Below are 11,573 nucleotides of genomic sequence, written 5' to 3'. Positions count from 1 at the left end.
CTCGTCAAAAACTGCCACACCTCAATTGGCGTTTATAGAAATTGTACATTACCCCTGACGACCTTCTCCAAGTTGAAGGTAAAATAGCATGAGATATAGATCGGGTCTTTCTAAATTCTGTATCAGTAGATGCAAGTGCCGTGACAGTCCCTGTGGTTCAGCCACTACGGAATCAAGCCAGTTTTTGGGGATCATAAAACGAAGCTTCAGTAGTTAATGCGAGGCAAGCTTCGTCAGCAGCCTTATCTGTCATAGCTCTCTAGATATTCAGTAGAAAATCTTTACTTCCGAAAAAAATTGATCCACTCAAGTCATAAAAGTCTAGTGATATGGGTTTAAGAAATACCTATGTGAAGTTGTCATAAAATTAATATCTTTGGCGGCCACCAGTATCTTTTCTGAGAATGGATTCCATGCCTCATTAGTTAAAAATCAAATAGTTTGTTGTAAAAAACTTTAAGCAAGGAGCAACTCGGTCAAATAGCAACCGAAACTCTGAAAAACGGAATTTTCATAATAATAGATACATCAAATGACTTGGCCTTTTATTTTGACTCCAGATATACAAAAATCGTCACGTTTCATGTACCCATCAAAAGCAATGAGCCTGAAAAAATGTTTATGATTTTTAGAAAGGGTGAGAACGCCCCTGAAAAGTCAATGCATCTTAATAAAAATCACACCACCAGATTCGGAATATCAGAGAACTATACTGTAAGGTTTTTTAGCTTGTATGTACAAAAATGTGAAATTTTGCAATTTTTGTCAGACGAAAGATCACGGATGCATGTTTATTTGTTCTGTTGTTTTTTTTTTGTCTGAGTGTGTGTGTTTTCTCTTTGCCAGGGTGATCATGTCAAACAATGGCCATATAAAGTCAGGAGAGGGCTTGCTCGAAGGGAAATTAGAGTTCTAGTTCCCCATTTCGTGACCAAAACAATTGAAGGTTAACTAGATTCCCCCTCCCTCCCATGCTCCTTTTTTCCAAAGCTGTCTGATCAAAATTTTGAGATACAAATTTTGATCAGCATAGTTGAATGGTCCTGTATAATGCCTCTGGGAATGACATGACCTTGAAAATCCCTGGAGAAAAATGTTATAAATTATGAAATTTGTCTAGTTTTTACATACAGTTTAGTATTTGTTATTAGGAAGAAAACAGTTATTTTTGGGGAAAAGTGACTTTTATGTGGAGGGAGGTATTTTTGAAGGGAAGAATTTTCTGTTGTGATGGAAGTTTCTGGGGAAGAACACGGGGACGGGGTAATTTGCCAGGATTCTTATAGAAAATTATTTTTATTTGATCTACTTTCTTTTGCCAATTCAATCTTATACGAGAAGAAATTCAGTTAAAATTGCCGGGGGAAAATTTCAATGGAGTTGTAATTGTCTGGGGTATTTTTCTGTGCAGCGATTTTCTGCGGAAGACATTCTCCATGAGAGAATTTCACGTGGGAGAAAATTTCCATTGAGACATTGTTTGGTGATAATTTCCGGGAAGATTTCCCACAGAGGGAGTATTTCTGACATGATTTAGAAATTAAAAACGATTAGAAATTAAAAGAAAAACAATTTTTTTTTCAATCGAAAGTAGGCCTAAAAACAGTTTTCCAAGCAGAATTGTCCGTCAAAAGTTTTTTAGGGGAATTTTCAGCTGGAATGGAATTATCTAGGGATGAGATATCTTACGCAGAAGGAACTTTGCAAGGAAGACTTTTCTTTGGGAGGAGGAGATCTTCCATGGATCGAAAAAGTGGATTTTCTGGCATTATTTTAATAACAATCAGAGACTAAATAAAAAACAATTTTTTTCAACTAAAGGTAAAGAATAATATTAAAATTTAAAACAATCAGGAATTTTTCCCGTATATGAGGGTAAATCTCCCTCCACAATGCCTCGCTCTTTACCCTAATTTTAACTTTTTGAAGAGAAAAGTATTGAGGAGTGGTTAGTCCCCTCATACATAAAACAATTTTTGTTCTTTTAAGTTTTAGTGTCTGTTTTTACTTTCGATTGAAAAAAAAAATTAGTTTAATAAATGAAAGGCTGAAGCGATTCTCGGGAAAAAATATTGACATGTTGTTGCTTTGAATAGCTAAAATTAGCCCCGAGTTTATTTTTTTCATCCTCAGCTAGAGGAATTCTGAATTATAATTTCTGTAAAATTCGTTTGTGTAATAGAATTTTTTTGTATTTAATTCCAAATTTGGAAAAAATTGTGCAAAACACTTTCTAATTACAAATTTTGACATTGGATTTTGCTAAAACCTAAAGACAATCTGAGCAAAAAAAAAAACTGATCAGAAATATCGAAAGCGATACATCTATTATCGAAAACAAAAACATCGATTTATCGTTTAATCAGATTATCCCCCAACGCTAACTATGTAGACAGCTAGAAACACAGCTTTCCTGTGACACATTGTCACATCATTGTCACTGTACCACATCATTGACTATAAAAAGCAAATGACAGCCAGAAAAAAAAACATAAGCGTAAATTGCTCATGATCAGTGAACAATAATTTTGGTGGTCATCATTTATCTCAATAAAGTACAATGAAATGAAGAAAGTAAAGTGAAGTTTAGATTCTTTGTTGTATTAAATAAAGAAAACAAGATTTTTCAAATGAAAGTAAGGAGCAACATTAAAACTGAAAACGAGCAGAAATTACTCCGTATATGAAAGGGGCTTTTCCTCCTCAACGCCTCGCTCTTTATGCTAAAGTTTGACTCTTTCTCTTAACTCTACTTTTTAAAACAGTAAGAAACTTTAGCGTAAAGAGCGGGGCGTTGAGGAGGAATAGCCCCTTTCATATACGGAGTAATTTCTGTTCGTTTTAAGTTTTAATGTTGCTCCTTACTTTCATTTAAAAAAACTTATTTTTTGTATATTTAATTTCTGGACGTTTTTGAATTAATGCAGGTTTTGATCTTGGCTCTCTGCACATAAATAACTAAAACGAAATTTGTATATTAATTAATTGCAATTAATCGGAAGATTTTGAGAAAAAAGGAGTGAGGGAGGAGGCCTACCTCCAATCTTTTGATTACTTAAAAAGGCAACTAGAACTTTTAATTTTTTACGAATGTTTTCATTGGTAAAAAATATACGTAACTTACGACTTAACTTACGTAACGAACTTCTATATTCGCATGTTTTTATTGCGTATATGAGGGGGTTCAACCCTCGTCGATACCTCACTCTTTACACTAAAACTTAAATTTTGTCCCAATTCCTTAAGAATGACCTCTGAATCACAAAGGCCGTAGAATAAATAGTTGAAATTACTAAAAATACTTTAGCGTAAAGAGTGAGGTATTACGAGGAGGTAAACCCCACATGTGTGTAATAATTTTTTTTTCAAGTTTTAATGCTGCTCCTTACTTTCAGTAGAAAAAACTTTTCATATTTATTTTGTCATTGTTTTTTCAACTAATGCTAGAAAAACCTGCACCCCCTTCATTGAAATTCTCTTCTCCCATGAAAAATTCCTCCATGGAAAGATCCTCCCACGTAACCCCTCTTCCCTCAACTATCCCCCCTAAACCAAAACAATCCTCCTGAAAACGTCTGTACACTTCTCAGTAACCATTAAAATATGTAAACACAGGTCACAGTTTGTAACTCGCAGCCCCTCCCACGGGGACTGGGGGGAGTAAGTTGTCCCTAAAAACATAGTTATTAGGTTTTTCGACTATGGTAAATAAAACTGCTATCTCAGAATTTTGATCTGGTGACTTTTGGGAAAAAATGAGCGCGGGAAGGGGCCTAGGTGCCCTCCAATTTTTTTGGTCACTTAAAAAGGGTACTAGAACTTTTAATTTCTGTTAGAATGAGCCGTCTTGCGACATTCTAGGACCACTCAGTCAATACGATCACCCCTGGGAAAAAAAACAAACAAAAAACACAAAAAAAACAAATAAACACACATCCGTGATCTGTCTTCTGGCAAAAAATGCGAAATTCCACATTTTTGTAGATAGGAGCTTGAAACTTCTATATTATGGTTCTCTGATACGCTGAATCTGATGGTGTGATTTTTAGGGGTAAGATTGTTAAGATTGTATGACTTTTAGGGGGTGTTTCCCCCTGTTTTCTAAAATGAGGCAAATTTTCTCAGGCTTTTATCTTTTGATGGGTAAGACTGATCTTGATGAAACTTATATATTTTATATTAGCATTAAAATGCGATTCTTTTGATGTAACTATTGGTGTCAAAATTCCATTTTTTAGAGTTTCGGTTACTATTGAGCCGGGTCGCTCCTTACTACAGTTCGTTACCACGAACTGTTTGATCAATTTAGAAAAACATTTTTTGCAAAATGAGCTTTTCAAAGAAAAGTAAAGTGTTATATTAAGCACAAATTAGCAGAATGAAGTCAAATAATTTTTAAAGCATTAAACTACCACATATTACCATAAAAAAAACAGAAACTACAATGAATAAAAAGTAGTGGGCAATACTGAATATCAATATTGACATATCCATATTTCGTAATAAATATCGAAATCAAATATCGAAAAAAAATTTCGATATCGGAGAAGATATTCGAAAAATTTTGATTATTTTCAGCTTTACTTTTATTTACCTGTGAACGTCCTGCAGAAGAGATCCAACATAGAAAATTGTATCAGAAATGGCCGAGAAGAAGAACAATGATGAACTCATACATATGATGAATTTAGAGAAGAACTCGTACATGCTGAGATACAGCATACATACCTGTATCCATAAGCTGGTATAGCTCTTTCTCAAACTCAAAGTACATTTAGTGGGGGTTGACTTTCGAATATTGCTGAGGACCTCCATGGACATGGTTCTATAAAATGCCTTTTAGGCTTTTAGCCCCTGTTCAGGTCACAACCTTCATGATTAGCATAAATCTTGATCTTCGTTTCATAAAAATGTGCATTTCCCCTGTGGATCTTCTCCAAGCTGGAGAGTACAGTAGAGAAAGTTATGGATTTGACCTTTCTGGCTATTGTATCTGTATCAACAAATGCAAAAACCGTCACGGTATCTGTGATTCAGCCATGACAGAATCAAGCTAGTTTCTCGGGAGTACATGGTGAAGTTTCTGTAGTCAACCCAATGCACGCTTTGCCAGCAGCCAAATCTATAAATGCTCTGAGGATTTTTAATAGCGCAATAGCGCTGCTTATATAAAGAACAATGTTGGCACAATGCATCATTTATAGTTTCGTATTATTATTGTTTTTTTGGTTTGTTTATTTATCGTAGACCAGGACACTTCATATCAAAGGATTTGTCACCCCCCACCCCACCCTCAGGGCAAAGGTTGTAAGCTATGCCCTTGGGACATAGGCTTTATAGAAAGCATTGTCTTAATGCTTCAAAAAGGGGTCATTTGATCGGAAATTGAGAGGGAAAGTGCCCTTTTTAATAGTCGAAAGTGATCAGAGATGCCCCCCACGCCCATCATTTCCCCAAATACTTCCCAACAAAATTTTTGATATAGCCATTGTCTTCAACGGTCTGAAAAGTCTGAAAATTATGTCTTTGAGACCCCCCCCCCAAGTCCTCAGGGTAAAGGTTGTAAGTTATGCCCTTGGGGCATATAAGGTTTTTATAGAAAGTGTTGTAGTAGAAACTTCAAAATGGGCTCATTCGATTGGAATTTGAGAGAACTAGTACCATATTCAAAATTGGGGGAATGCCCCCCCCCCATTTCCAATATTATCCCCCAAAACTTCCAATGAAATTTTGAGATAGCCATTTTATTCAAGGAAGTTGAAATTATGTCTTTGAGGATGACGAGCCCCCCCCCCCCTAATCCTCAGATCAAGGGTTGTGAATTATACCCTTGGGGCATACAAGGTTTTTTATTTTAATGAGTCAAGGTGATCGGAGGGAAGCTACCCCCCCCCCTTACAGACACACGTCGTTTTGTCCCGAAATGCATCCAATAGAAATTTCGAGATATCTGTTGCATTCAAAATAGTCAAAATATCATTTAACAAGGCTTTTGGAGTTGAGACAAATTCCCAGAGCCTGGAGGCAAGGGTTGTGAGTTATGCCCCAGGGTATTTAGGGATTTTATGGAAGGGATGGTTGTAGAAACTTCAGAGGAGGCTCATTTGATTAAAAATTGAAAGTTCTAGTTCCCTTTTAAGAGTCAAAAGTAATCGAGTGCAACTAGCCCTCCCCCCCCCTTCCGACTAACCCTTTTACTAAACGAATCTGATCAGTTTTGTGACATAGTGATTTTCCTCAAAACAGCCTAAAGAACATATAACAATGCCTCTAGGCCTGACCAAACCCCCCAGTGCCTTGGGGATGGGGTTGTAAGTCATACCCTGGGGGCATTTAAGTTTTTTATGGTGTAGGTGGTCATATAAACTTCAGATGTGGCTCATTTGATTTGAAATTGAAAGTTATAGTTCCTCTTTCAAGAGTCTTAAATGTGATTCATGTTTTGAAAAACGATTAGAAATTAAAAGAAAAACAAGTCTTTTTTTCAAACGAAAGTAGGCTTTAAAATAATTTTCCAGGCAGAATTGTCCACGAGAAGTTTTTTTGAGGAATTTTCAGCAGGGATGGTAGATTTTACACAGAAGGAATTTCCAAGGAGGAATTTTGTATTGGGAAGATTTTCTATGGATCGAAAAGGCGGATTTTCCTCAAAATAGTCCAAAGAACATATAACAATGCCTCTAGGGCTGACAAAACCCCTCAGTACCTTGGGGATAGGGTTGCAAGTCATACCCTGGGGGCATATAGTGCCCTTTTCAGGAGTCAAAACTGATTTCAGATTAACCAGCCCCCCCCCCCTAACACGCTCATCATTTCTTCAAAGACATACAATCCAAATTTGGAGATAGCAATTTTGTTCATTGTTGTTGAAGGGTCCGGAAATTATGTCTTTGAGGAAGACAACCTGTCCCCCCTCTCTCAGGGCAAGGTTTGTAAATCATACCCCGGGGGGATACAAGTTTTGTAGAAAGAGTGGTCGTATATACTTCGGAGAGAACACATCGGATTGGAAATCTAAATTTCTAGTGGCCTTTTTCCCATGTGGATTTCCTCCAAGCTGGAGAGTACAATAGAGAGAGATATGGATTCGGCCTTTCTGGATACTGAACCTGTATCAATAAATGCAAATGCTGTGACTATCTTTGTGATTCAGCCAGGCAGAATCAAGCTAGTTTGTGGGGAGTACATGGTGAAGTTTCTATAGTCAATGCAATGCATGCTTTGCCAGTAGCTGAATCTATAAATGCTGTGAGGATTTTCAATAGGGAGTCTTTATTCATAGGCAGCGCAATAGCACTGGCTAAGAATGTATTATTTTTTGTTTTGTTTTGTTTTTTTTTTGGGGGGGGGGTTTGTTTGTTTGTCTTAGACCAGGGCACTTCAAATTGAAGGAGTTGTCGCAGAAACTTCGAAAAGGAATCATTCGAATGCAAATTGAAAGGGCTAGTGCCCTTTATAATAGTTGGAGGTGATTGGAAGGCAGCTAACCTCCTTCCCACGTCAACTATTTCCCCAAACACATCCAATCAAAATTTTGAGATGGCTATTTTGTTCCGTAGTTGAATGATCCGGAAATTATGTCTTTGAGGATGAAAACCCCGACGCCCTCAGGACAAAGGTTGTAAGTTATACCCTTGGGGCATATAAGGTTTTTATTGAAAGTGTTGTCGTAATAACTTCCAAAAGGGACCATTCGGCTGGAATTTGAAAGGGCTAGCACCTTTTTTAATAATCGAAAGTGATTGGAGAGCGAATGTCCTCCCCCCTCCTCCTACACCCATCATTTCCCAAAACACTTCTGATCAAAATTTTAATATAGCCATTTTGTTCAATGGTCTGAATGGTTTGTAAATTATGTCTTTGAAATTGACAACATCCACCCCAACCCTGATGACAAGGGTTGTAAGTGGTTGTCCTTGGGGCATACAAGGCTCTTTATTCAAAGCGTTGTCATAGAAACTTCAAAAATGGCTTATTTGATTGCAAAATTAAGAGAACTAGTGCGCTTTTATTGGTCAAAAGTAAGGGAAGGTAAATGTCCCCACCCCCATTTCCAACATTATCCCTTAAACACTTCCAATCAAAACTTTGAGATAGCCATTTTGTTTGATGCAGTTAAAAGGTCCGGAAATTATGTCTTTGAGGACGAAAAATTCTCCCAACCCCCACAACCCTTAGGGCAAGCTTGTAAATTATGCCCTGGGGTTATATAAGGTTTTTATAGAAAGTAGGGTCATACAAACTTTGGAGGGGGCTCATTGAATTGGAAATCAGATGCTCTCTTCCTCTTTATAAGAGTGAAAGTGGCTGGAGGGCAGCTACTTCCACCCCCTTACAAACATGTCGTATTATCCCAAAATACATCTAATAGAAATTTTGAGATAGCAATTTCATTCAAAATGGTTTAAATATAATTTAACAAGGCTTTTGGGGCTGAAAAAAATCCAGAGCCTGGAGATGAGGCTTTTAAGTTATGACCAGGGGGCATTTCAGGTTTTTATGGAAGGGGTAGTTGTATAAATTTCAGAGGAGGCTCATTTAGTTGAAAATTAGAAGTTCTAGTTCTCTTTTTAGAATCAAAAGTGATCGAGTACAGCTAGCCCTCCCTCCTCCTTTCCGACTACCCCTCTTCACAAAACGAATTTGATTAAAATTTTTAGATGCTGATTTTGCTCAAAAAAGTCCAAGGAAAATATAACAATGTCTCTAGGACTGACAACCCCCCCCCCCAGTGCCCTGGGTATAGGGTTGTAAGTCATACACTGGGAGCATATAAGTGTTTTATGGAATGAGTGGTCCTATAAACTTCAGATATGGCTAATTTGATTTGAAATTGGAAGTTATAGTACCCCTTTTAAGAGTCAAAAGTGAGTTGAGAGCACCACCCCCCTCCCCTCACTCATCATTTCTCCAAAGACATACAATCGAAATTTAGAGATACCGATTTTTTTTCATTGTAGTTGAAGGGTCTGAAAATTGTGTCTTTGAGGAAAACACCCCACCCCTTCATCTCTCAGGGCAAGGGTTATAATTTATGACCCGGAGGCATATAAGGTTTTATAAAAAGGGTGGTCGTATATACTCCAGAGGGGATACATTGATTGGTAATCTGAATTTCTAGTGGCTTTTTTAAGAGTCAAAGTGATCAGAGGGCAGCTCCCCCCACCCTCCGACACGTCATATTTTCCTGGAACGCATTTATTCAAATAATTATTTTATTCAAAATAGTCCAAAAATCATATAACAAGGCTTTTGGGGTTGATATATATCACTAGAGCCTGGAGGCGAGGTTTGCGAGTTATTTTAGGTTTTTTGGAAGGGTTCGTTGTTTAAGAGGAGGCTTATTTGGTTGAAATTTGGATGTTTTAGTTCTTTTTCAAGCGTCGAAATTGATGGAGGGCATTTAGCCCCCACTCGCCGACATCCCCTCTTTTCACCAAACACATCTGATTGAAATCACGAGATAGCAGGTTCTTAAAAATATTCCAAAGAAGGTATAATAACGCCTCTAGGGTTGACGAGACCTCCTAGCGCCCTGGGGATAGGAATGTAATTTATGCAATGAGAGTATATAAGGTTTCTATGAAATGGGCAGTTGTAGAAACTTAAGATGGGGCTCATTTAATCTGTAAATTGAGAGCAGCCATTCTCCTCCCCCCCCCCGCTCCACGCTCATCATTTTTCTCAGCACCTCAAATCAAAATTTATAGTTAGCAATTCTTTCATCGTAGTCGAAAAAGTCCAGAAATTATGTCTGTGAGGAAGACACCCCCCCACTAAGACTCAAATGCCAAGGGTTGTAAGTTATGCCCTGGGACATTTAAGTTTCTTATAGACAGGGTGGTCGTATATGCCTTGGAAGGGATTTATTGGATTGGTAATAAGAAGTTCTAGAGCACTTTTTAAGAGTCAATGTGATCAGAGCGCAACTACCTCCCCCTCCCACATATAAACACGACGTGTTTTCCCGAGATGCATCCAATATACATCTCAAGACGGTATTTTTATTATAAATAGTCCAAAAATCACATAGCAATGCTTTTGAGGCTGATACAAACGAACAGAGCCTGAGGACGAAGGTTGTGAGTTATGCCCCTAGGGCATTTAAGGTTGTTATGGATGGGATGGTTGTACAAACTTCAGAGGTGGCTCATTTGGTTGAAATCAGAAGTTCTAGTTCTCTTTTAAGAGTCATTAGTGATGGAAGTCAATTAGCCCCCCACTCCAAACTACCCCTCTTTCCAAAAAGTGTATCTGATTGAAGTTGTAAGATGGCAATTTTGTTTCAAATATTCCCAAGAACATATAACATAACATATAGCAATGCCTCCAGGTTTGAACAAACCCCCCAGAGCCCTGGGATAAGGGCTTTAAGTTAAGCCCTGAGGGCATATAAGGTTTCTATGGAATGGGTAGTCGTATTAAATTCAGATGGGTTTCATTTGATTTTAAATTGGAAGCTATAGTGCCCTTTTTTAGACTCAAAGTGATTTGAAAAAAAACAATCCCGCCCCCAAGCCCATCATTTCCCAAAAAAAATCATAGTTTTGAGACAACCAGTTCTGTTTCAGAGCTGTTGATAGCTTCAGTAAATAAGTGTTTGGGGATGTATCCCCCCCTAATGATACCCCAGGGCAAGGGCTGCAAGTTATGCAATTTGTTCATTATTTTCATTTAGTATGTGTTATTGAGTAAAGATATGCATGTTTGACCTCTACGTTCCCAAAATACGAAGGGCATTAGGATGAGTATTTCATTGAATTTTGGGGGAAGTGTTGAACTAAGTCATAATATGTTATATATGCATGGGCTGTCAAAAGAGTGTAACTCAGGAGTGGCTGAGTATATTAATATGGAATTTTCAGAAAATGAAAGGGAGAGGATCAGTTGACCAAAAAGGCAATATTTGCACTGCTACCACAGGTACTATTACTGCTACCACTATTACTACTAAAACTAATACTTCTGTAGCAAGTACTTTTAAGGCTGATGATACTACAACTACTGCTTCTTCTACTGCTACTTCAAGTACTATTACTACTATCCCTACTATCACTAAAACTACTATTTCTGTAGCGAGTACAACTAAGGCAGAGGATATTGAAAAAAAAAAAATCAAAGGAAATGTGGAAAGAAGGTTAAACTAAAGCAAAATATGCTACGTGTATACAGATTGCTAATAGATGTATCTCGTTTTATGTTTATAAACTCCCAGTTAATATTCCAGCATTTTTTAGACAATAATCATAGAGATACAACAACGTGAAATCGTCTGTCTAATTTAACCATCAGATTAAATTGAATAAAAGTTTGTCTTGAGCAGGTTTATATTCAAAAATTAAAATAGTCAACTATTTAAGCAAATAAATTTACAAAATCTACAAAAAAAAATGCCGTAAATTTATGAAATTAAAACAAAATTGCCATCTAAATTTTTATTGTCTCAATGAAGATGCTCTTGTTAGACCACATTAGAGTTCTCTCAAAGCAGTGAATAATTTATCACATAAACACTTCATTGAGTCAGACGTCAACACAAGTTTTCGAACATATGCTGCAAATCCAATTTCTGA

General features: G+C 37.1%; 1 long non-coding RNA gene across 1 annotated transcript in view; it reads left to right on the top strand.

The window, feature by feature from the left end:
- Positions 1-4,693: 4,693 nt before the first annotated feature.
- LOC136033111 (uncharacterized) overlaps positions 4,694-11,573 on the top strand; it is a 37,175-nt gene continuing 30,295 nt past the window's right edge. The window contains exon 1 of the long non-coding RNA XR_010618853.1: positions 4,694-4,744. This is a non-coding gene — a long non-coding RNA (uncharacterized LOC136033111). The remainder of the gene's footprint in view (positions 4,745-11,573) is intronic.

The sequence above is a fragment of the Artemia franciscana genome, chromosome 11 (genome assembly GCF_032884065.1).
Source record: "Artemia franciscana chromosome 11, ASM3288406v1, whole genome shotgun sequence".
Lineage (NCBI taxonomy): Eukaryota > Metazoa > Arthropoda > Branchiopoda > Anostraca > Artemiidae > Artemia > Artemia franciscana.
This window is presented reverse-complemented; position numbering and strand designations above follow the sequence as displayed.